Source organism: Callorhinus ursinus, unplaced genomic scaffold (assembly GCF_003265705.2).
Source record: "Callorhinus ursinus isolate GAN/ISIS: 27379988/994484 unplaced genomic scaffold, GSC_fseal_2.0 scaffold6, whole genome shotgun sequence".
Classification (NCBI taxonomy): Eukaryota; Metazoa; Chordata; class Mammalia; order Carnivora; family Otariidae; genus Callorhinus; species Callorhinus ursinus.
Genome location: NW_027397068.1, coordinates 52,001,120 through 52,027,402, shown reverse-complemented (window position 1 = coordinate 52,027,402; position 26,283 = coordinate 52,001,120). Strand labels below are relative to the sequence as shown.

The window sequence follows — 26,283 nt, the reverse complement described above, 5'->3', positions numbered from 1 at the left end:
CAAAAAATTAAAAATAAAGTACCATATGATCCAACAATTCCACTCCTGGGTATTTACCCAGAGAAAATAAAAACACTAATGAGAAAAGGTATATGCATTCCTATTTTTATTGAAGCATTATTTACAATAGCCAAGACATAGAAGTAACCTAAGTGTCCATTGATAGATGGATGGATAAAGAAGACATGGTACATACATACTCATACATGCGCACGCACACATATACACATATTGTAACATTACACAGCCATATAGAAGGGTGAGAGCTTGCCATTTGTGGCAACATGAGATGGACCTCGAGGGTGTTATGCTGAGTAAAATAAGTCGGACTGAGGAAGACAAATACCATATGATTTCACTCATATGTGGAATCTAAAAAATGAAACAAATGAATAAATAAACAAAAAGCAGAATCAGACCTATAAATACAGAGAATGAACTGATCATTGCTGGAGGGAAGGGGGTGAGGGATGGGTAAAATGGGTGAAAGGGAGTATCAGATACAGCCTTCTAGTTATGGAACGAAAAAGTCACAGTAATAAATAAAAGGTACAGCACAAGGAATATAGTCAATGATATTATAATAATGTTTTATGGTGACAGGTGGGAGCTACATTTGTGGTGAGCACAGCATAATGTATAGAGACGTTGAATCACTAGGTTGTACACCTGAAACTAACATAACACTGAGTGTCAACTACACTCAAATAAAAAAAATTTTAAAATTTAAAAACTGCTCTAAAAAAAGAAAGCCGATTAAAGATAGATGATAATCTTCGTTCTCACTATACAAACAATACAGTTAACAAAATAAAAATTACAAATCAGAAGTGGTAAAGAGCCTGCCTTCTGAAGCTGCATGAGGTGCACAATGTAAAAACTGCTTTAAAAAACCTGCATAGGCACTCTAAAAAGATGAAACACTTTTATCTCCATTCCCATTATTTTGTTTGAGAAGTGAAAATTGCTATACATGGAAATCTTAGGGAAAAAGTGCTGTAATCCATCTGTTCAGTCTGCGAAGGATATTTATTACTGAATAAGTTTCAAATGGAGGAAATACTTAAGAAACAGAGGCAGGAGGATTGATGAATGGAAAGGGAGAAGCTGAGAATGTTCAAACTGAAAGAAACATAGTGGAAGATGATTTGATGTTGAGGGGAAACCCGCAAACAAAAAAGGGACCAGGAAGCAGGAGAAACACAGAGGGAAAGAGAGCTGAAAATAGTCTTTTCTCAGCTGAAGACTTTTTTACATGAATTAATTACATAGCACATTTGGGTCAGCACTATAAGGAACTCAGGGAAGCAGGAGATAATTTAACAATCATCTTTGTTCTCAGGTGGTCACACTGCATGCTAATAAACAAGAACTTGGTGTGCTACGGATATCCAATAAGAGAATTAGCCACAAATCTTACACTTCAGCTTTGAGTGATTCCCCTAGACAAATCAGGCCAGCTGCTTCACTTCTCATCCCAAATCTAATCACTTGCAAATTTAAATCTGATTTGAGGAATGGTTCCAGAGCATATTATTAAAAATATAGAAAAAGAATTGTACCTCTACATAATAAAGAGTAGACTTACTCCAAACCTGTTCCCCAAATGATAGCAAGTGGGAGGATGGGAGAGGTTAAGGTAAACAAGTCTTCCTCCACTTTGTTTCCAACAAATTTTTAAACATTTTTTTAACAATGCGTAATGAAAAGAATTGTGTAATTATTTCAATTACACAATGCAGTTATTTCAACTGCATTCTTCTAGAGTACTCTGAGTTTCTGTAAAGGAAATTTCCCTGTATTATAGTGCAAGTGAGGGGAAAAGTCCAGAGGTGCTGCTAGCGACTTGCAAACAGATTCCATTCTAGCGTCTGGGCAAGTTGCCTTACTTACAGGAAACTGTGGCTTTTTTAGCATATTGCCCCCTATGGTCTTTAGGCCTATAGATTCTCTAGATTTACAGGTCACTGCAGTAGATATTTGTCATTAAAAACATATTGCGGGACCTGGATATTAACGTGCAGCCTCCAGCAGTGAACTTACTATTTCTTTTTTACAACACTGTGATTCTGACACAGACTCTGTCAAAGATAAGCCCCCCATGTCGTCTGATAAAACAGGCCACTTGCATGTTCCAAAACTTAAATACAATAAAAGCAAATGATGCATTCCCTTCCTGTGGGGCCTCTGTACTTCCCAGGCTCTGAAATACATGGAGGGAAATGTGCAAACACCAACCTGGTCTGAGATTTACCCTGACATGACTCTTGCCTGGAAAAGAAAAAAATATATTTTTCCTTTTCAGCATCTCTGGGATTGGAACTATTAGGAAACTTATAATTCTGTTTATTAATTTGCTGAACTCTAGGATTAGCTAGATTGCAAAGAAAGCATCCAGACAACTGCCTTCTTCCTACCTGCCTTACCCCTGAATGCAACTTTCCCTCTCTCTACCAGCCCCAAACGGACATTACTTAGCTAAGCTGCTTGAAATCCCCATTTGCTGAAGGATTTCTTTTATGTAGGAATCTTGGCTTTAACTTTCTTTGTCTTTCTCAACTTCAGGGCCCAGTGGATGATCAGTTCCAAATTCTCTTTTTCTTAAGTTCCAGGATAGAGGAATAAAGACAAATTTACTTCTTCATACTCAGGATGGTGCTCCCACACCTCACTTTCGATCTTGTCATACTTTCGGTTTTCCACTTCCAATCTGAAGCCTCCTCTCGGCCATCAGATTGTCTTCGGTGTACCATTCCAACTTATCATACTCTTGCCTCAGATATTCCTTCTCTGATTGGTTAAAAAAGTGACTTTTGATTCCATCCAACTAAACATATTGTGCTTGGTTCATGATGTATATTCAATAAGTGTTTAATAGATGAGTAAACTCACAAGACCTTCAAGTTCTAGATCAACATTTCTGCTTAGAAAATATGTGGATCAGCGAAGAGACTCTCTGGAATGGATTTTCTATTTGGTGGATTATCTGTAGTCCACTTTTTTCTTCTTTTGATCTTCTCTCTGAACCCCGTTTTGTTGATAGGCATCAAAGAGGGTCCAGCTGGGCATTAAAGGAGGGGTGAGTGTTGGCAAGATTAGTATGTGAATTATGGGCAAAGTGTTCGTATGTGTATGAAAACAAAGAGAAGTGAATTTTCTAGAGTGTCTGCCTTCATAGCTTGCTCACTGTTCTGTTCCACTACATTAACAGAAAAAGTCAAGACTTCTGGGTTGCCCCTATTTCTTTAATTTTTTAGTAGATATTTATATTTTTATACATGTAATTTTATACATACAGAACTTTATTTATATTTATATCTCTCTCACTGTCCAAAAGTCCTTCATGTCAGGAAATGTCAATATGATCTGCAAGCTTACAACTTATGGAATCCCTACACTGAGTTGGTATAAATACTTGTTGATTGCTACAGGGTCACTGAGCACTCTCCCTAAACTGTCAGTATGTGTGCATATATACACAGGGAATGTCCCACACTATTTGCTTTCAAGTTATTCTTTGCTTCATTTATGCATATTTTGCCTCCCAACTATATTTTCTTAAAGGCAGGGTTTGTGTCTTAAAGAGTATTTGCTTACATCAACATTGAGCAAAATCTGGTCTTTATAGTAGGTGTCTAAAAATGCTACTGAGATGAGTCCTGGTTAAACATTTTTTTTAAAAAAAAGCACATTAAAAAACAAAACAAAACAAAAAAACCCTCTCTTTTTGTAGGTTCTGCAGAATTTGCCTCAGCTAATAAAGAAGTGGCACTGTTTGACAGTCTCACAGTATCAGTATGTAAACAGACCTTGAGTTCTAGGTCTGGTTTCCTTGCTGATCAGTTCTAAATATTATTATTTACTATAGGTGTTGATGTTTTGACTGGTTTGAGTTTTTCTTTAAAAAAAGATACACAAGTTTGGAGAATTGTTATCTGTTCCCTTGTTTGTTTGTAAAGGGGAAAAGCTCTATTTACTTCATTCCTTCTACAGAACTAAATATTTTATATTTAATATGATACTTTTTGAAGCAATAAAAGGCTTCTTATTCATCATTGTCCCTTCTCCCTCATGCCATGATATACCCAGTTCATAGTTAGCATTCAATAACTGCTTAAATGCTCTTTATATTTAATAATTATATAAGGCCCTTTAAAGCATGATATGAAAATGAGAAACCACAAAGTCAAAAATGGATGAAATCGGTTACATAAAATTTTACATGGGTAAGAAAACAAAATAAGCAAATTCAAAAAAGGAAATATAAGCTTCAAAAATATATTCAAGCATATGACAAAGGGCTAGTGTGCATAATATAAAAAAGTTCTAATGAGTCAAATATAAAAAATAAGCAGGCCAATAAAAATAGGAGCTAACTGAACATAATAATAAAAAAATAAAAACAAATAAAAACATGAAAAAAAAATAGGAGCCAAAGTGATACAAGTGAATACCACTGACCAGGAGCATATGAAGTTGTCTTCACTAATAATTCGATAAAACAAATTAAGTACCCTATCATTTTCACTCATTAGGTCATCAAAAAATCAAATGATTGATATTATACATCTTTGGTAAGGAGAGGGGAAAAAGATACCCTTATTTGCTGTGGGTAAGAATAAAAATGATTTTAAAAATTGAATAAATTTGGTAATATCTTTTAAAATTTAACTGCTAAAAGTTTTGACCCATAAATCCTAGTACTAGGGTTTTATTCCAGAAGTATCTTAGCAATAAATATGTAAGAACATGGATGAAATAATGTTTATTGCATTCTTTGAATAGTGATATCTTGTAAACAGATATCTATCTAAAAGTTTTTGGAAAAATAAATTTAAAAGAATGAGTTAGACCTTATGTTCATGTCTAGTTATGAAAAAAAGTGTCAACGTTATTCAAGTATAAAAGCAAAAGTATGATGGCAGGCTTAGTATGATCTTATTTTATAAAATTAAAGTGTATGTTAAAATATCTTGGAACATCTGTTCCAGCCACATGAGGACTGATCTAGGTAGACTTCTTTCCACCTATAAACACACATTAAAAATAAAAGTTTGATAAGATATGTAACAGAAGTTGTTAATATCTTTTTAAACATAAAACAAAGAAAAGAAAATCCCCGAGAACCAGAACAAACAGGGAAATTAAATCCAGGTGTTCTGGTCATGAGAGAACTGGGCGACCAACAGGATGTTGTAGCAGATGCTGGGAGTTTTCTGTCCACATCCCTTGGGACTTTTAGGGTGCTCCTGCTGATTTTCAATGGCCAGGATCTGAATCTCTGTAACTCTGAGCTTTCTTTCCCCACAACTCTGGATGGCTGCTCTGACTGCATGTGGCATGTTGGAAACGCCAGAGAATAATATCTCCTCCTCCCCCAGCCCTAGTAACCCTCAACCAGTGATTCCCCAGATATGGTTTATATAACCCTTTGTAGTAGGTTAATCATGAGGCATGTGTTTTGCACCATTTCCCAGTTTCCCACTTCCGTTGTGCACTGATATAGCTGGCTTACATACACACTTTCCAGGGGTTTCCTTCACCTCCTTCCCACTCACTTCCCTTCTGTCTTACTAGACTTCTGAGTAGCCCCCCAAAAATCTATATGCCCTTGAGTCCTTGCCTCAGGATTGACTTTTGGGGGAACCAAAACTAAGAAAGATGTTAATAACTCTTGAATATAGCATTGAGATTTTAGTGTTTATTGGAAAGCCAAAGTGAAGGAACCTGGAACCAAGAGTTTTTGCTTTAACATAATCCTGGGCTGTACCTCAAGGAAAGGAGAAACAAGGGTCACAAAGGTCTTCGCTCATCATCCCAGGGAAATGGCAAGCCAGTTTCTCTTTGTGTTACAGAGAAAAAAAACCTCACACGAGAAATTGAAAACCAAGACCCGAGCCTGGTATTTAAATGGTATAGGAATGTAAAGTGTAAAAAAATAAATGTATGAACTGCTTCTAAAAGGGCAAAATTCCTAGGATACTATTTGGGAGAAAATACAAAACATATAAGACCTGAGAAAAGTAAATCTCTGCTGAATATAAGCTAAACAATGTAAAAAATACAATTAAAAATAGCAAATGCATCAAGAAAGAGTCAACAGTTAGGAGAATTAGAACACTCATTAGTACAATTTGAAGGAATTCACAAAACAGGCAGGCTAAACATTATCGGAAATAAATGAGAAGATCAAAATTATAAGGAAGGAATAGGACACTGACATAGCAATGGGTAATAACAAATATGTCTTCTAGAAATGAGACTAAGAAATAAGATTAATTAAAGATGAAAACTCAAATACGGATCGAAAGCTTTTTAGACATAGCTCAAGAAATTACAGAACTGGAAGAGAAACCAATGAAATATTTCACAATGAAGCCTAGTGAAACAAAGATACGGTACATATGAAAGAGTGTTTAAGAAAAATGGATCATGGAAGGAGAATGCCAACCACACATACTTAACAGATATTCAAGAAAGCGAGAAAAGTTATTAGATGCAATTTTCAAAGAACGTGTGGCTGCAATTTTACCAGATTTGATGAAATGTGTGAAACATAGAAGAGATATGAGATTATAAAGCAGGATAAATAAAGGTAAATCTAGATATTTCAGTGAGCCTGTGGAACAGGAGAGAGAGGGTAGAAGTCCTCAGCTCTCAAGAGAGGACCTGCCGGAAGAAGTGCATCAGTTGAGGCCTCCAGCTTCTCCTCCCTCAGGATCTACACCACCCAGAACTATATCATTCTATATTAAAGATCTATTTGAAAGATCATTGAATCCTTTGAAAACAATTTAGGCAAAAAAAAAAAAAAACAAACTCCATAATAAATACACTCACAGGACACTGTATTCTTTCAGGGAGAACATTATGGAGAATATTCTTGGACTCAAATGTCTATTTTAAAAACCTGGAGACAAAGGGACACCTGACAATAAGTATGGGGAAGGCATCTTTTCTCCCATTTTTAGATATTTTTGTGTATAGTGTCATTTGTTGATTATGGATGGTTTACGAATTCAGATGTGTTTTATAAGTTTGTGGTAGAGAAGAATGAAGGAAGTTAAGCAATTGCCACTTACAGATCACTAGATCAGTTTTTCTTTCACTTCTGGCCCTCCATCTTCCATGTAAGTATAATCATTAGATAGCTTCATTTTAGGGAGTTATTGTGTACATGGATAGTTACCAGAGTGAAATTTTTCTCATGCTTGTAAAATTAATTCTTTAATACAAAGTAATTACAGAATATTGGTGGAAATCAATAATCAAGACACCAAAACATTAGACAATACACCAAAGCACAAAAACTGTTCTGTTACATAGGACCCATTCTCTTTGTAGAATAAAATATAAACTGAGAAAATCCTCACCAATCCCAAGATATTGGTAATCTGCTGGTGTTCAAAAAGGTGTTCAAAAGCATAATGTAAGTGAAAGAGGACATGAAAAAATGAGAAACATAGCGTGTTCACTCATTAGTGACATGCATTGGGAAGTGATTGATAAAATTATGAAATCCTAAACAGGCATTCTTCCTGGTTTAGCACATGGAGCAGCACTAAAATAGTAAATAACGATTTTTAATGAAATTCTAGATTGCCTGCTGGAGGTAAATTATAAGGATGCTACTGATTATATTTATATAAGGTAAAATTTGCTAAGGCAACCGAATTCTTCTCTGCAAGCACTCAGGCTCTTAAAGCTGGAATTAGATCATTTTTGACAACTCACTGTGGCATCTGTTAGGAAAAATTGGAGGAGCTAATGTGGTGACCTAATCACAATGTTATAATGAATAGAAGTTATTCCGAATTGTTTGAATTAGTTTTCTTTCAAATTTCATTTTTGTTATTGTTGCTCCACATGATTAAAATCCAGCCATTCATATTTTCCTAAGAATCATTTAGTAAAGTAAAAATCAAAGGGCAATAATTAGTTACCTAGATCTTTCCACCATTCACACTGCTACAGTGAATACATATTTTACATATATATCTCAACATATTATACACACACACACATAAGTGTATCTATATATATAATCAATCTATTCTTACAACAACACTGTGAGGGATTATTATAACCAATATAAACTGAATGGAAACTGAGCTACAGAACAGTTTGTGACTTCCTTCGTATCATAACAGATACAGAGGTGAATGTCAAAGCCAAGACTAGATTTCAAGTTTCCTATCTTTCCCGAGAATTCTTTTCTTCAATTCATATACCATGTTTTCCATAATCACTGGCTAGCTTATATGTTAATGACCATGGCCACATAAGCACCTTTCTCTGATGCCAGCCATTTCCACCCAAAAGGAAATTCTCTTATCCTTGCTTTGCTAGGCCCAACAAGAGAAGAAAACATGTTCCTGGTATCTTACGACTATTTCCAGGAACCCTGTCCTGTGTGTTGTTTAGGGTCTACATATTCTTTGCACTTGGATTTCATTTCTTCATGGGTTACATAGGCTTTGGTGGGCTGACTGGAAATCAAACTGTCACAAATAATATAGCATCTAACAGATTATTCTTTTCCAGTTCTAGACTTTTGTATCAAAACAAAAATCTTTGTCAATTGGAGACGCCCATACTTCCGTGTGAAGAAATCAGAGCTTGTGCAAAGCAACTGAGCTCTCTTTAGGGGCCACATTTAAGTATGATTATGCTAAAAAAAATCTACGAATAAACATGGAACAGCATATTTATACCACAGTTTCTTTGTGCTGCTCTCAAGTATGTATGGAAAATTCCTGTCGTCAGGGTCCAAGCCGGAAGCCTCAGCCCCTCGCCACTAGAAATGTATAAAGAGGCTTTCATGTCTATAGAGTCTTCTGAAGCATGAGCTCTGGCAAGACTCCAGTAATATAGGCAGCACCATGTAAAAACCAGATGTGTATGCATTGGAATCATTTCCTTGCTCCTCCTCCTCTCCTGACCCCTGGATGCTGGGGGAAGTTTTAGTCCTCCACCCTCTTCCTATTTACGTTGTCTTTCTAGGTGATCTCATCTGGTGCCAAGGCTTTAAATAGCATATGCATTGACAAATCTAACTTTAGTTCTGATCTCTTTCCCAAACACAGCATCTTAAATTGAATGTGTCCTAAACAGAATTCCTAACCTCTCTCTGCATCTGCCTTCTCCAACCTCATGCTCCCTCCATCTTCTCCATCTTGTCAATGGGACCTGCAGTGATGTGAGCTAAAAATCTAGAATGCATCAATCGTTCTCAAATTTATTTTATTTAACTGGCATGTGCACAATATACAAAGTACATACTACTGAACCCACTCCTAAGTGTATGTGTACACACACACACACACACACACACACACGCATAATCTGTATCAGTCCTAAAACACAGGCACAATTAATATCCTTCTCTAATTTCACAAATGGAGAACAGGTTACTTGTCTAAGGTTACTTGTCTGAGGTTACTTGTCCAAAGTTACAAATCTGGTGGGAGACTGAGCCAGAATATGAGCCCAGGGAGCCAGCTCCAGAACCTGGGATCATAAGCACTATGTATTGCTGTCTCTCCTTCACATTTGATCCACCATCCAGTCCCATCTGTTCTACTGTCAGATGCTCAACATCTGAACACTGATCACCACTCCACTGTCTCTGCTGCAATCCAAGCCACCCTTACTTCCCATCTGGCCTGCCACAGCCCGCAGCTGCCCATGACGGATACTGTCATGTTTACCCTGGGCTAAACAATCCATGCTCCACACAGGAGCATAAATCAGTTGGTGTCCCTTCCCTGTCTACTTGGTTTCAGAGGCTTTGTTCACAGTGAGAGAGTAAGATTCTAACCATGCTCTGTGAAGGTCCATGCAGTCTGGGCCCTGCTTACTTAAGCCCACTCATCTCCATCCTTCCTTCCATCTCATTTTGTTCCAGAAACTTGCTCCCTTCTCAGGGCTTTGCTCTTGCTTTTTCCTCTGCCTGGATGGCTCTTCTTCCAGGTCTTTCCATGAATGCATCTTCCTCATCATTTCAGACGCAGAGAAGACTCCACTGACCTCCTAACATGATCCGCGTCTCTGTGACCAGCAGCTAGCTGTCTCACTACCCTGCTTTATTTTCTTCATGGCATTTAGCCATGTCTGAAATGATCTATCTTATCTACTTGTTTATGTGTTCACTGCCAGTCTTCCTCACTGGAATGCAAGCTCCATGGGTAAGGGACTTTGTATTTTCTACATTAATATCCCCAGTCCCTATACCACATTAGGTCCCCAAGTACCCAATGGTTGAGTGAATGAACCTGACTCTGTTGTTGAAAATTAGACTAATTTTTTAATCAATGAAAGCCTGTGTTTGCTCCTTAAAAGGGGACAATTACACCTATATATTGGAGATTTTCTGAGGAGATTTGAGAGATTTAATCAGAAATTAAAATTTTCCTCAAGATGATACTCCTTATGAATATGATATACTGAAAATTTGGACTGATTAATAGTTCATCATATGTGCAAAAATGGAGAGAGTTTCACAGTCAAAAGAAGCCTATATCTGTCCCTGTTCTATGACAAGGGCCCAGGACAAAAAATCCTCAGCTATGTGGAACTTGAAACTCATCTCAGCCATATGGAAAAAATTCTCCTAGCCTGAAACTCTTAAAAAAAAGAAAGAAAGAAAGAAAGAAAGAAAGAAAGAAAGAAAGAAAGAAAGAAAGAAAGAAAGAAAGAAAGAAAGAAAGAAAAAAGCTATGATATCAAACCTCTTTGGAGGTAGATGACATAAGTTTAGGCCCATTTCACAGTTGGAAAATAATTGAAATCATCTTGCTTACTCAAGAGTGCACGAATAACCTAAATGCAGGTCAAAATTACCAGGTTTGTCAATATTTGTAAATTTTAAATTTGCACATTAAATTAGCTTAAATGTTCATGTATGGATTCCTTTTTGTATTTCTTTAAGGAAGAAACATTAAATATTTGTTGTGTTGAAAATGGAACAAACAACTCATATACCTTTTTAGGAGAACTTGAGGCAGTGGTAATTAAAAACTCTATAACTGCTATTTAGTTACTCAATAGTTTATAACTCTTTGCTATTCCTCTATAATGTGCTAAAGCTAAAAATGTCTTCTCAGTTTAAAAATTCATGTTAATAACACACGAAACTAGTCATTTGGCTTAAATATTAAGTCAATTTCCTTTATCTTTTATTAACTGTGAGGTATGATACTATCAATTTAAAATAGTAACATTTCATAAAACTTACCTCTTATTAATATGCTTTTAATTTATTATGTCTTAATATATACTTAGTAATATATTTGAAAACTATTGAGCATTGATTCTTTTTAAATTCTAATTTTTTCATCTCTATTTTGAAAATAAAACATCACACAAGGTATGAAAATTAGAAATACACATTTCTTTAAAGAGAATACCAATAGAGGAAAATGTATCAAGTTCATTTTAACTTTTTAATATTTTTCTTCTAAAAATATATATTCTCAAGGTATTTGAAAATTGCTTATAAATAATTAGTGATTAGAGTCTAGGTTAAAGACATCGTATACTTTGCACTTACTAGCTTTGACATCAAGTTCACCTGTGCTCCAAAGATATCCCAGCCCTGGAAAAACCTGCATAGAGTAGCACTAGGAAAACACAAACACTCAAGAAAAGCCAACAAATAGCCAGAGGCAATAGGTAAATACAGAACACTAAAAATCTGGTTTTACATAACTAGGCCAGAATTTAATTATAACATAGCTAAGCTTATTCCCAGGAATATTTTGTTTGCAACTATTTAAATAATTAATTGGTTCATTCCACAGGACAAGCTAGGGTACTGAAAATAAAAATTTTTTAAAAATTAAAATTTTCAAAAAAAAAAGGAGTGCACTTGTTCTGATGAACAACAGGCACTATATATAAGTGTTGAATCACTTAAATTATACACTTGAAACTAATATTGCACTGTATGGTGACTAACTGGAATTTAAATAAAAACTTAAAAAAATAAAATGTTTGAGTATTTATAACACATATGGAGTATCATTTTCATTCAGTGACATTAGATTTGCTTGTATGAAACTATAAATTGTAAAATTATTAGGACAATAAAGAAAGTTGCTAATAGCTCATTGTAGCTAATTTATATCAACTACTATCTAAAACATTAGATTCCAGGCACAAAAACCATAAATCAAGAATTAAATAATACTTTTCTGTAGGTATCTTTAACTGGGAATGTGAGTGCAGATGAAAATCTGTCTATTACAAATAGTTCTTTGACCCAAGATCTCATTAGGATATTAACAATCTCCAAAATAATAGTGTTTGTCAAAGTGCTCCTGGCAAATAATAATTATATAATAAGGTGATTACACTGTTGAGATTATAATTCCTGTTTTTTTTAACTTTTGCATAATGGTTATAATGGCCATAGTGAAATATGGCGGGTGAACACATGCTAATTTTTATCATCATGACTTTGATGAATACAACTTCTCATTTTTAAATTTATTTCAAATGTAAAAGAAAAAAACAATAAAATTTTTAAAAAATGAGAATTTACTTCTGGTGCATATAATGCCATGTAATATGCTTAATATTTTCTTCCCATTCCCTCTTTTCATAGATATTAAAGAAAACAATGACCAGTTAAAAAAAAAGTTTCACAGTACTTATTTTGTGCCAGCCATTCTTTCAAGCACATCATATATATTCATTCAACACAAAATGAGATTAAGACAATCAAGTTTATTACTGACACTGGTAACATGACAGAAGCAAATGTAAATCTTATCTGGAGAAAGATAACATCACACCAGGCCTCAAGTTTTCCCCATATTTTTTATATACAATGTCCAGTACTCCACCAGAAAGAACCAACCATATCAAAGGCAAGACAATTTGATCCAACCAGGAGCACTAGCAGATAATAGATATAGACACTCAAAATATATAAGTAAAGCAGCTACAAAGACTTTAAATTGTATGTGTAATATATTCAAGGATATGAAAGACAAGACTCAGAAGTTTGAAAGAGATCTAGAAACTACAAAAAGAATGTTAGAAATTCTAGAACTGAAAAATGTCATAACAGAAGTTGTAAACTCATTTAATGGATTAATTGAGAGATGGATACACCTGAAGAAAGAATTAGGAAAATAAAATACTGGTCAAAAGAAAATGTCCAAAATGAAGAACAAAGAGGCCAAAGGTAAACAATGGGGGAAGAAGTATTCAAAGATAAGCATATATGTAATTGGAGTCCCATTAAGAATAGTGTGAGAGAATGGGGCAGAAGCAATATTAAAAAACAATTAATGGTAATTTTCCAAAATTGTTGAAAGATATCAAGATGCACACTTAAGAAATCATATAAATCCTCATAGGAATAAATGCAAAGAGAACCACAACTAAGCAATAATGGTAATACTACTGGAAATCGAAGGTATAAAGAATTACACATCTTCAAGAAAATTTTTGTAAAAAGGAGAGATTGCTTTTAAATACTGTTTTCTGACATCAACAGAAACAGAGAAAGTTATAAAGCAATATAATACTGTCTTGAAGTGGGGAAAGAAAATACCAATCTAGAATTTTGTTCCCAGGAAACACGCACATTTAAAAAGGGCAAAATAGTCATTTCAGACAAAGAAAACCTAAACCAAATTATCACTAGACTAAAAGAAATCCTATATGTAATCTCAGAGATGCAGGAAATAATGAAGAGTATATATGACTGCATAAAAATATAATAATGATAATTATGGTGGGACTTAAATTATATAAAATTAAATACTTTAAAACAGCATATAATTCAAGAGAGGTGTAAAAATAGTTAAGGCATTCATTCTAAGGTTCTCAAATTTCTCGTACAGTGATAAATGTACTAATTTGCATTATACTTTGATTAGGTCAAAGATGCATTCTGTAACCTCATTAGTAACCAGTAAAACATTGTGAAAGAATGTAAAAATAACAAGCTAATGGGAAAGGAGCAATGCAATGACAAAAATACTCAACCCAAAAGATGGCTAGTGAAGATATAAAAAGAAATATAAAACAGGAAAAACAAATGGAATATAGATAGTAAGTCAGCACCTAAACTCAAATATATCACTATTACATTAAATATAAAAGGGCTAAAGTACCTCTGAAAAGACAAATATAATCAGACTGAATGATAAAACAATATTTATATCCACTGTAAAGAGACAAATCTAAAACATAAACATACAGAAAATTAAAAACCAAAAGAATTAAAAATAGGCCACACAAAAAGCATTATGGAGAAAAAAAAAGGGATTTTTATTATGTGAAAAGTCTCATTTCACCAGGAAGATGTAATTTGTCTAACTGAAGTATTTCTCAACCTCTTTCCATTATCATCCCATCCTCTTAAGGAGTCTTTTTAGCTTCTCCTTCCCCTAATCACCTTGCCTCAAGAAATTTTAATACCATATACACTGTGTATCTGGGTAGTGAGTCTCTTTGGAGGGGTATAAACCATTGTAATATGTAAGGACATCTTGCTTCCCAAGAACCAATTATCATCCCACTGTGAAGGTATGCTCTAACAGCACGCTTTTAAAATATTAGTTTAATTTATATAAAAATGCTGATATTCAACTATTTTGATCCATAAAAAATGGCAATTTCACATTGTTAACATAATATATACAGTAAAAGATGGCAGAACTAAAAGGAAAAATAGACAAATCCACAATTATCTGGAGTCGTTAAGTTACCTCTTTCAGGAATTAGAGGCAGAAAAAAATCAATAAAGATGTGAAAGATCTGAATAACATGATTACCAAATTTTCTAACTGGCATATATAAAGCACTGTACCTAACAACCACAGAATAAACATTCATTTCAAGTGCGTGTGAAATATTTACAAAAGTTGACCATGTGTTGGGTCACATTCAAGCTGCAACAAATTTCAAAGACCTAAATCATACACAATATGATCTACGGTCACAGTAGATTTACATTAAGAAACAATGACGAAAAGATAAATGGGATATCCCAATATGTTTGAAAATTAATAAATGCATTTTTAAATAATCTGTGGGTCCAAAAAGAAATTTCAAATGAAATTATTTTGAGCTAACTCATAATGGAAACACTGAATTTTAGGATGCAGCTCAAACTGTTAAAGGAAAATCTATTGCTTTAAATGTATATATTCAAAAAGAAGAAAGACTGAAAAGTAAATGAGCAACCCCCCAAAACAACAACAACAAAACCATTTGAGAAAAAAGAACTCATCAAATAAGCCTAAAGAAAGGAGAAAGAAGGAAATAATAAAGAACTAAAATTAAAAATAGACAACAAACATACATAATTGAAGAGGATTTAAAAATTCAAAACTTATTTACTTGAAATAGCTAATAAAATTGATCTTGACAAAAGCATAGGGAAAAGAAAAACAAAAAAACAGGAATAGCACAATAAATTAATAGCAAGAATAAAAAGTAAAACTAATATTAAAACAGGGTATTACAAACAACTTCATGCTAGTCACAAAATTTAGACAAAATAGGTAAGACCTAGAAATACACAACTTACCAAAACTGAATATAAAAGCAGAAAATCTGAATAGCCCATAGAAATTGGTGGAATTAAAACTATAACTATAAACTTGCCCACAAAATATCTTAGGACCAGATGGATTTATTTATAATTTTTAACAAATATTTAAGGAAAAAATAACACAAATTTATATAAATTCTCCCCAAACATTTTTAGAAGAACAGTTTTTCTAATTTTATGAGGTTTGTGGAGCCTTGATAAGGTTGTTACCAAAAGGGATCATTTTAGGCTAATCTTTTTCATCAACACAGTTTCAAAATCCTGAAATTATTAACAGTCCAGAAACAAGGTAATGAGGGATTTAGAAGAAAAAAGCACAACATATCATAACCAAATTGCAATTATTCTAGGACTTCAAGTTTGATTTGACATTGTAAAATCAATCACCATCACAATAAAATGATAGAGAAAAATCATATGATAATTATCAGAAAAACATTCGATAAATATTCATTCATAAAAATTGCAAACTAGAATAGAAAAGAACTTCCAAATATTATAAAGAATATCATACTAAGTGTAAAAAAATATTGAAAGCTCTCCTTCTGAGATTTGAAACAATATATTTACCCACTGTTACCCTCTTCAACAATTTACTGAAAATTCTAGCTAGTAGAATAAGACAAAGTTCAGTATGGAAAAAGAAGATATATAACTGTCAATATTTTGAGATTGTAAGATTGCCTACCTAGAAAATGAAAGCAATCTACAGAATAAAGTATTAGAATTCATAAGTGAGTTTAGCAAGGTTGTTGATAAATTAATACAGAAAAATTTGTTTTTCTATGTATTAGTAACAAAAAGTTAAAATTGAAATTGAAGAGATAACATTTAGAATAATATCAAAATATCTAGCAAGAAATGTGTAAAATGGCCACAAAAAAGCTAGAAGATATTATTGAGAGAATTTAATAGAGACCTAAATAAATGGAGGGATATATTATGTTATAAATTGGAAGAGTCAGGAAAGATGTCAATCTTCCCAAACCGATCAATATCTTAACAATGTTTTGTTTTGTAGGGAGGAAACTTAAGTTAACTCTACAATTTATATGGAACCAAGAATGACCAAAATAATCTTGAAGAAGAAAACAGGTGTTCCCTCTCTTGCTGTGTCTCTGTCAAGTAAATAAATAAAATCTTTAAAGAAAAAAAAGGAGATCTTACCAATGGGAGAAAATATTTATAACATACATAGCAATCAAAAGTACTAAAATATATAAAGAATTCTTATAAATTAATATCTAAATGACTTGCTTAAAAATTTGACAAAAAATTTGACAAAAATTTGACAAATCTGACCAATATACAAGTGATAAAGTGCTCCAATTAGTTAATAATCAGGAAAATGTAAATTAAAACCATGATAAGCTATTGTTATATACCTACTAAATGTTAATAAGTAAGGTTAGTGAGGAAGTGATCTATCATACATGGTTGGTGGGAATGTAAATTATTTGAACCACTTTGAGCAATTTTTTAATTTTCTACTAAGGTTGAACATTAACAATCTCTGTTGGCCAACAACTTATTCCTAAGTATTCATTCAACAGAAATACATGTACACGTGCACCAAAGATGAGTACAAGAATACTCGGGCCAGTATTTTTTTATAATATTGAAAAACTAAACACAACTCAAATGTTTTTCCATAGCATAATGGGCAAACAAGTTCTTGCATATTCAGATAATTAAACACTATGGAATAATGAAAATAAACAAAATACAGCCATATGCAACAACTGAATGTGTCTCACTCTATAATGGCAATTGGAAGAATGGAGGAGGCATGATGGATTCCTGAGGTGGCAATAATATAATACTGTTCCAGTTCTTGGCTTGGGTCATGGCCGCACAGATTCACTTATAATAAGTGAATTATATACATTCATATAATGGGTATTTTTCTGTATATGCACTATTGTTTAACATAGAAAGTTAAAAAAATTTTAAAAAACTATAGTTCTCTTAAATGTTTAAAGAATCCAACATCACTATACACAAAATAGTTACAACTTCATGAAATAATTTTTATAGTTTGTAAGAAAATGGTACCAACTCATATACACAGGACGCTTACTGTCTTTCACACACTGTTCTAACCATTTTACAGGTAAAACTCATTTGATTTTCTCAATCTTATGAGGCAACTACTATAAGCTCCTTTATTTTATAAGTAAGTTCAATGAGGCCCAAAGAGATTAAGTAACTTTCTTGGGATCATATTGCTAATAAGCAAACCATGGTGAATAGCGCTAGATTCTGCACCATTCACCATTATACTATACTGTCTCTCACAGCCAAACTTCTGAAGTTTAGTGTCAGATTCATCCATTATGAATCCATTTAAAATGAAATAGTGTTGTTCCTTTATAATTGGAACATCCTGTAAATAAACATATCAAGTAGATGGCTTTAACATTTGAAACATATTTTTATGTTTTGCATAAATTTTTTTCAATTCATGCTTAGAATGATTAAAAATAAATTTCAAACATAAAGCATTGTAAACATATAAAAACAATAAAAAATTGTCATAAAAAAGCTACCGACTCTATTAGCTCTAACTTCTGTGAACCTCAATTTCCTTACCATTAAAATGGGCATAACTGATCTTTTCCTAACAGGAATGTTTCAAGAATGAAGTGACTTGATATTTGTGCTATGAACTGTCACTAATTACATATAAAAGCCAGTCCATCTGCACAGTAAGTAAATCCTAGAGATTTTCGAACCTAAAGTTACTTCACTTTAAATTTACATTTCAGGGGTGTCTGGGTAGCTCAGTTGGTTAAGCGTCTGCCTTCAGCTCAGGTCACGATCTCAGGGTCCTGGGATGGAGCCCTGTACCAGGCTCCCTGCTCAGCAGGGAGTCTGCTTCTCCCTCTCGCTCTTGGTCTCTCTCAAATAAATACATAAATCTTTAAAAAAAATTTATATTTCAGAAACTCAAAAATAAAAAATGCTAAATAGCTTGCTGAAAGTATTAGTCTCAGGAAGACTAGCATCTGGAACTTGAACTCAGGGCTTTAGGTTATAAGTTTAGTGCCCCTTGAAAAAGTTTGAACTTCACTTTTTTTCTTCCTGCTTTCCCTTCTCTTCAACCACATAAAACATACAAACTGGATTTTTTAAAAATTATAATTATCACCACTGAATTTAATAAATGCATTTATTTCTTTTTTTAAAAAATTACATTAAAGGAGACATTTTCAATAGGGTATATTCTCCAACTCACTGTCTTCTTGACATGAACAACCACATAAAAAGCTTTTCTATACATTTGTCTTCAAGTTTGAGAAGGTCCTTGCCTTCAATCTCTCTCTCATGCACTCACATATAGGCACTTGGGGTAATATATTAATAAAAAGAGGACAATATTTCTCAATTAATTTATTCTAATTTTAAAATGAATTATTTTAAGTGATTAATGATTTTTTAATAATTAAAATAGATTTATGGAGAAGAGTTTAGAATGTTGGTTCTGGTCATTCAAAAACGGCTATCACATAAATTCCTATCTGTTTTATGTTTATCCCTTTCATTTTATTTTTACTTAAAGATTATTCTTTACTCCAAACATAATAGTAAAGTCTAGAAAAATATAAAATAAAGAGTACTGAATAACTAAAATGACTAATAATTTTCCCCATCAAATTAAAAACCAAATTGAAACTGTTTTCATTTAGTTGAAAAAGCGAGAAAACTAGTCTTAAAGACACAGAAATATGCTATATTTCTACTACATGGAAAACAACTTTTTTCTTAAATTTAATGACCTTTTCTAAATCAAGGCATTCTTTAGACCTTTGTATTACTGCATCATCTCCTTTCATGAGAATGCTTCTACACTTTTGTGAATGACTGAGTTCTTTCATCTGACTGGACCCAGCTGGCAAGTGGCATAATGAGAAAGGGAAATGAAAGTCTTTTTTTTTCCTCCTGGAAAACCAAAAAATATATAAATCATATTCAAACTGAAGCGTTAGTTGCTTGTATTGCCCACAAATGACACATCTTAATACAAATAGTGTTTTCTACTGTTTTGTGAATAAATAATACCATAGTAGATTTTAATTTTAAAGGTCTATCAATGATGTGTGGTTTCCCTAAACACTATTTGGATGAATATAAATTTTGTGTATTTAATTAATTCAAAAAACCAAACCAAACTGACCAATTCTAAAACAGAAAATTTAGGTAAAATGTTCAAACCAATAAAATATGTACAATAAAACATGTATATTCAGTTGGTGGAGAAAAATCTCAAATAGTTGGGTGCACAACAGGCCAAAAAATTTTATTAGACGTGTGTGTAAGCTAGAAGGAACTTTGACCTTTGCTAAGCCCCTTGTTTTGTCCATGAGGAAATGGTGCTCAGAGTGATGATTGGCCCAAAGTTACTCAAGCAGGAGTGATGGCCTGTCTGTCTCCTCACTTCAGGACGGTTACATGCTGGTCATATTGTGCTCCCTCACCATGTCAAAAGCACATAGGAAGAACTCAACAGGATTGAAGGAAGAAGCTAATGAAGCAATTTAAAAACAAAACAGACCTCTTCTTTTACTCTCTATTTTTTCTCAACTTTAAATATCACAGAATAATAAATAAATATCTGCCATTTCCCCCATTGTAGATGTAATAAACTTATGGGGAGAAAAGCTGAACAATTCTAAAGTATATGAGTGAAAAGTAAGTCTTGCTCCCATCCCCTACTGCAAGTTCTCCTAGAGCTGTCCGTTGTTTAAGATTTTTATTTGAATTTCCAGAAATTTTCTGTCAGTGTGTATGAATGTGTACATATAGTTGTGGAAATATTAATGTAGCCTTTTTCTTTACTTAATACATCTTAAAAATCATTCCAGATTTGTGTGTGCCAATCTAGCACATTCTTTTAAATAACTATATGGTTTTCTATTGCATAGATTTAAAGTAACATATTCATCAACTCACCTATAATTGGGTGCAGGAAGCTTCTGATTTTTTTTATATTACAAAGAGTCTAAAAATAAATATAATTTGATATGCTCGTGAACTAAGATTTACTAGAGTCAACGAATATGTAAGTCATTGACCATTTGATATCTTTTGATACCAAATTCTGACAAAATCAGGCATATGTTATCCTCCTTATGTCTACCCCGGGACCCAGGGAAAAAGCCCCAACCCCAGACTGGCCCTAGACCTGATCTCCCATCCCAGAAGACAGGCATATTCTTAGAGCTCAGAACTCTTAAATATCCTTCAGTATATTTAAGTCATGTATAAACTCCTTTTTTGAACAGAATCTTTACTTTGTATATCTGAAGCAGTGGGCAGGTAATGATAATTTTCATTGTAGTGAAAGGATATTTTATGCATTTCTTATTTATATGTTAACTATGATAAGTAAAACACAAAAGGTCTTAATAAGAAAACAATCTGAGCAGGAGTTTTGATAAAAAATCTTATGTGGATTTACCAACCACTAGAAAGGAAAAACTAAAACAAACATTACTCCACATTTTACTAAAGGAAACTCCATCAACATCTCATCACCAATCTCAATTTTTTTCCATCTTCTCCTTACAAATGTAAGAAAGGGAGGAGACAAGGAAGGGAGGTAGGTTAAATGTATGACATAAACTTTCTTTACTGGCATATTGGCTAGGGCTATTATTTTCCTACTTCTATACTACATGCAAATAAATGTATAAAGCAGCTATGAAAGGATTTAGATTTTCAAAATATTGGTGGTATTTATACAGTAGTATATTAAAACTTGTATATTGCTTAATCAGTCTCTGGGTATTTAGTGTTGTGTTATTTTTGGGTTTATCTGAAACTACAAACCCTGCTCCCTGTTCTCCACGCTTGAGCTGTTAACTGTAAACTGTCACCCAGAGGAGATGCCAGGAGGAATGTTCTGACCCAAGCAGGATCTCACCAGTGTGTCTGGATTAGGGAAACTGAATTGCATCAGATCCCACCACTAGGATGAGACAATGACCCTGGACCATCAGGGCAAAGGTCTCAGAGCAGGTACTCAATGAACAACTGATTCACCAAAAAAATGTTTTTCGTCTGAGGATTCCTCCAGTTGAATTATCAACATGTTTTCAGTTACTCGAAGGAGACCAGAATTGGGTTAAGGAGATATTAAACTAAATAATATAGAAAAGTCAGGATAGTGATTGGCACTCAGGAGAAAGACACTTGTCATGTAACGTTAAAGTCCCCAGCTACAATGAACACAGAGCATGTCCCTTTACTGTATGAAGGAGTGCTACCGCCTCACACTAGAGAACGAGGCAAGCCTAGGTGAACTTCCCTGGGGAGCAATAGTCTTCCTGAGGAGAAATTCTCCAAAACCCAGGGCCTTGTTTGGCCTTTGTTTTTCTTTGCCAATGCGAGTATTTTGGAGGTGAAATTATATAAATTTGGGAAATTGAGCAAAGGCAAAGTAAAGGGAAGTGGTAGAAATAAAAGATGGGAGGGGCGCCTGGGTGGCTCAGTTGGCTAAGTATCTGCCTTCAGCTCAGGTCATGATCCCAGGGTCCTGGGATCGAGCCCCGAGTCAGGCTCCTTGCTCAGTGCGGAGCCTGCTTCTTCCTCTCCCACTCCCCCTGCTTGTGTGTCCTCTCTTGCTGTCTCTCTGTCAAAAATAAAAATAAATAAAAAAAATCTTAAAAAAAAAAAAGGATGGGAGAGGTGGAAGAATAAAAACAAATGAATGCTAAGAAGTCAATACTAATCTTGTCAGATTTGGGAAGGAAAAAGGCATTCTAGAAATATTCCAATGGCCTCATTTAAAGATGAGGAAACTGAGGCCCCCAGAGTTGAAGAAATGTGCCCTAACTCACGTGGGTTATCTCTGGAAGTTCCGACCCACTATGTAAGGTTTCTTAACACCGAGGGCATTTCCCAGAACACCATCACGTTGCATCAGTACTCAAGCCCACGGCAGCCTGTGACCATTCCCCGCTTGTACCAAATGGATGCTGGCATCTGGGGCTGTTAAAGTTCTTGAAGGACTCCTGTTTTCTATGACTCCTTGGGGTTCCAAGTACAAACGATGATACAGAAGGCACCATCATCACCACTGATTTAGTTTACTGACTTAATTCGCCATCTCCATCCTGTGCAGTAACTTAATTCAACCAATGGGGAAAACTTTGGATGTCTTTAATGTTATATTTTTTTAAGACCACCATTACTTATACTATTTCAGAAGAATGCAATGCCTTCAACTGATCACATTAAAGAACAAAATAATAGAAATAAATACATAGATAGAAAATTTAGTTTTCTTCTTAAATTCCAATTTGCATAAAGTCACCTCTTCTGTTTCACTTGTCTTCATCACCACCTCCCTCCAAACTTTCCTTTGTTCCTTCATTCCTCTGCACAGACTCCACTATTCCTTTATATGTTCAACCAGAATATAAATTTCCCAAAGGTGGGAATCACTGTTTATCTATCTTTGTATTTGTTCACTTGACATGTTGAAAACACACAGTGATGTTTTTTGATGAAAGGTTTGATGTTTTCACATTTACATATAAATGGAATTATTTTAAAAACCCCAAATTAAGAATACTATAAAATGTTTCATCTAAAAAAGACTGTTAGAAACACAATACAACAGTTTCCTTTATAAATAATGAAACTGAGGTCAAGAGTAATCAAGTTGCTCAGAGTTACCCAGCTATTTAAAGCCTGAATGAGGATGTCCACCCTGGTCCCCTGTCTCTGCCTGCTGTTTTTTTTTTTCTTTGTTTGTTTGTTTGTTTGTTTTTTAGTGTGCTCCATGCAGTCACTTTCTAAGTACAAATGAAACCATTTAAATACCTAAATGATTCTTGGGAAATTATAAATACTTTGGTCATACACTAGAACTTTGACACGCTTCACTCTCTGCATTCAAATCTCTAACAATGCTTGTATATAGTAGATATTCAGTCAGTTTGGGTTTCTTCATCCCTTTATCCCTTCTCTCCCCTAAATTTCCATATCAATCACTTTAAAAATTGCTAATACACCAAGTATGCATCATTTCATGCATCAAAGTTAGCATGTCCACAAAGCCACCCAGGATGCTCCTAGAAGCCAACGGTACTGATCACAAGGTTGCTCCCATGTGAATGATGGAAGTGCTCCCCAAGGCACACCATTAAGAGAAATGCAAATGCCACCATGAGGAGGCACTGTTAGAGAGGGCCTCATTGCATGTCCAAATGCCAAATCCCTTCTTCTTCAGCCAGAGGTACCTCCTAGAGGAGATATTCCTACTTGTCTGTAGGCTACTTTTGGGATACATGTGCAAAGTAGCAAGTGTGTGTCTACCATAGGATGGTGAATTTTTTGAATAAGACATTCTGTACATCGAGGGTCCCTAGTAAATTACCTATTTTCCCCAAGAAGTTGTCCCCCAAAAGTCAGTGTGAGTTGAACCACTTAGACTACCTGTTAGCTTTTACATTTAGATGTTCTGAAGTCTATCCTAATTCCCAATTTTGATAATTCTTTTTAATATAATGAAGCCCTCTTCATCTTGCTTGAGACTAGTCTAGCACTTAAAAAATCCCTTCCAACACTATATTCTGTGAATTGACAAGCAGCTTCCCCTGTGATTTGAGCCTAGTTAACAACAAATTAGACTTTGGAAGATTAATTACTAGGCAGATGCATATTCGAGGTGGTACATTCCCACTTTGAGGAAATTTGGTCATTTTACTTTTGCATCTGTTCGAAGTAGGACGTCCTTTGGCTGAAAATAACACAAGTCAATGTTTAGAATGCCCTCCTCTGTACTATTGATGTGTTGATTTCTAGATTATATTTTAGGCTGGGCTAACACCAAAAACATTTTTCAAAGACAGTCAAAAATGCCATACTTCAAAATCATTTAAATAATTTACAGTATATGAAAGGTAGTAAGTGCTCAGCAAACATTTTAACTAGGCATTTATTGAAAACTGACAATAAATAGTTTTGTGCTGAACACCGTGTAAAGCACCAAAAGATGTACTGTGATTTTCCCTAAGTCGATGTCTGTTCCTGACACATCTTGGATTTTTCCACCCTTACCCTAAGTAACTTGATTCAAAAAAGGGTTTCTGCCAGCTAATTTGCTGACATATAGTCACCCTTGATTTTTGTCTCCTGTTGTTCAACTGAGTCAGTACAGTTTGAAATTGGACAGCTTATAGTGCCAGGTAAAAATCCTTATAAAGAGGATACATTCTCTGGCGTTGCAACTAGTTAACTTTGGGCTTCTACTTGAGACAAAAAGCAACTTCGCTTTATTAGAGAAAATGTCGATCAAGACGCAACTACTGACACCCATCTTTGTTTCCCCAGCCGGTGATACAAGATAAAGCAGAGGAAATGGAGGAGCCGAATTTGCAGCACACAAAGTCCTTGTTTTCCCACTAGGCGCTGCAGAAAAGCAATTGTCCATTCACAGCACATCCTCTGCATTTCGGAGCTAATATTTTTGCAGTTCTTAACTTAGTACATTAGAGTCTTATGCAGTTAAGTTAGTACATTAGAGTCTTATGCAGTTAATTTTGTTAACCCTTTGAAATGCACTATGTCTTTGATACCTTGCTTAATATTTCCAACATGACCCAGTTTTTAAAATTTCTGTTTCTCAAGGTGGAGGGTAGAAATCTTAAAAAAAAAAAATCAAGTAAGAAATTTTGGAAACAGAATCATGGTTTCAAATAATCCTGTCTTACTTGCTATTGCATAACTTTGAGAAGGGTAATAAGGAAATCCACGTTAACCATATGTTACTGGAATTGCTTTTACAGAAATGGACTCTTTGGACAGAAATGATTTTTAGCAGGGATCCCCCTCAACGCATAATAATAATGTGTCACTGAAAACAACATTAGCTCTGTGTTATTTGCCCTGCTTCCTGCAGCATTTAGTGTGTTTACTGTATATGACTGACTTCTGGTGCAAAGAGATTTACTCAAACAGTCACTCTGGCTAAAGCACATGAAGAACAGAATCTACAGATGATTAATTAGATCCCCAGCTCAATCACTGAGGTCCCTAATTAAGTATCTCACTCTGCTTTCCACTCTTGTAAGAAAAGATAATTAGCAAATTCACAGTGTTAATAAAGAACTTTTTAGTTTCCTTTATAAATAATAAGATCTAAACCACTGGTCATCTAACTCAGTGCCTGTACCTTCTCTGCCGACTTCCAAGTCCAGAATATTTTTTTTTAATGCAACAAGGTGATAAAGTGCATTTTCCTCAAGAATTCATTTTTCTGACATACCTTCTGTAGGTTTTTCTACCTTCAGCCTGATTATCAACTTACTCCTCTCTTCCTACTAATTTCTTCATCTTGAAGTCTGCTATCAACCAACATGACAAACTCAAGGAAAAAAAACCTGATTTTCTTTTTCCCTGTCCTGCAACCCTCACCAATCTCTGTACTAATATTTTCCTGTTCTGTCTCCACCAAAAAGAAAAATGACCCAACTCTAAGATTTATGTTGAAGAAGAAATATTGCGTTCATTGAAAAAGAAGGAAAAAGGAGCCCTCCTCCATGGGGGCTCAAAGTGCAGTAAAAATCCCGGAGTCTCTCATTAGGCTGGTTGGAATGAAATGGTTAATTCAGGGTAAGTGATAATGTTTAGTCAGTTCGCCTAGAAAAAGGAAGGAAATTCAAAAGCTGGTTGCTGTAGTAACAATCACAGACCAAAAA

At 34.3% G+C, this 26,283-nt stretch overlaps 1 protein-coding gene across 2 annotated transcripts in view; it reads right to left on the bottom strand.

The window, feature by feature from the left end:
• PDE7B (phosphodiesterase 7B) overlaps nt 1-26,283 on the bottom strand; it is a 314,673-nt gene that overhangs the window by 287,723 nt on the left and 667 nt on the right. The window lies entirely within an intron of this gene.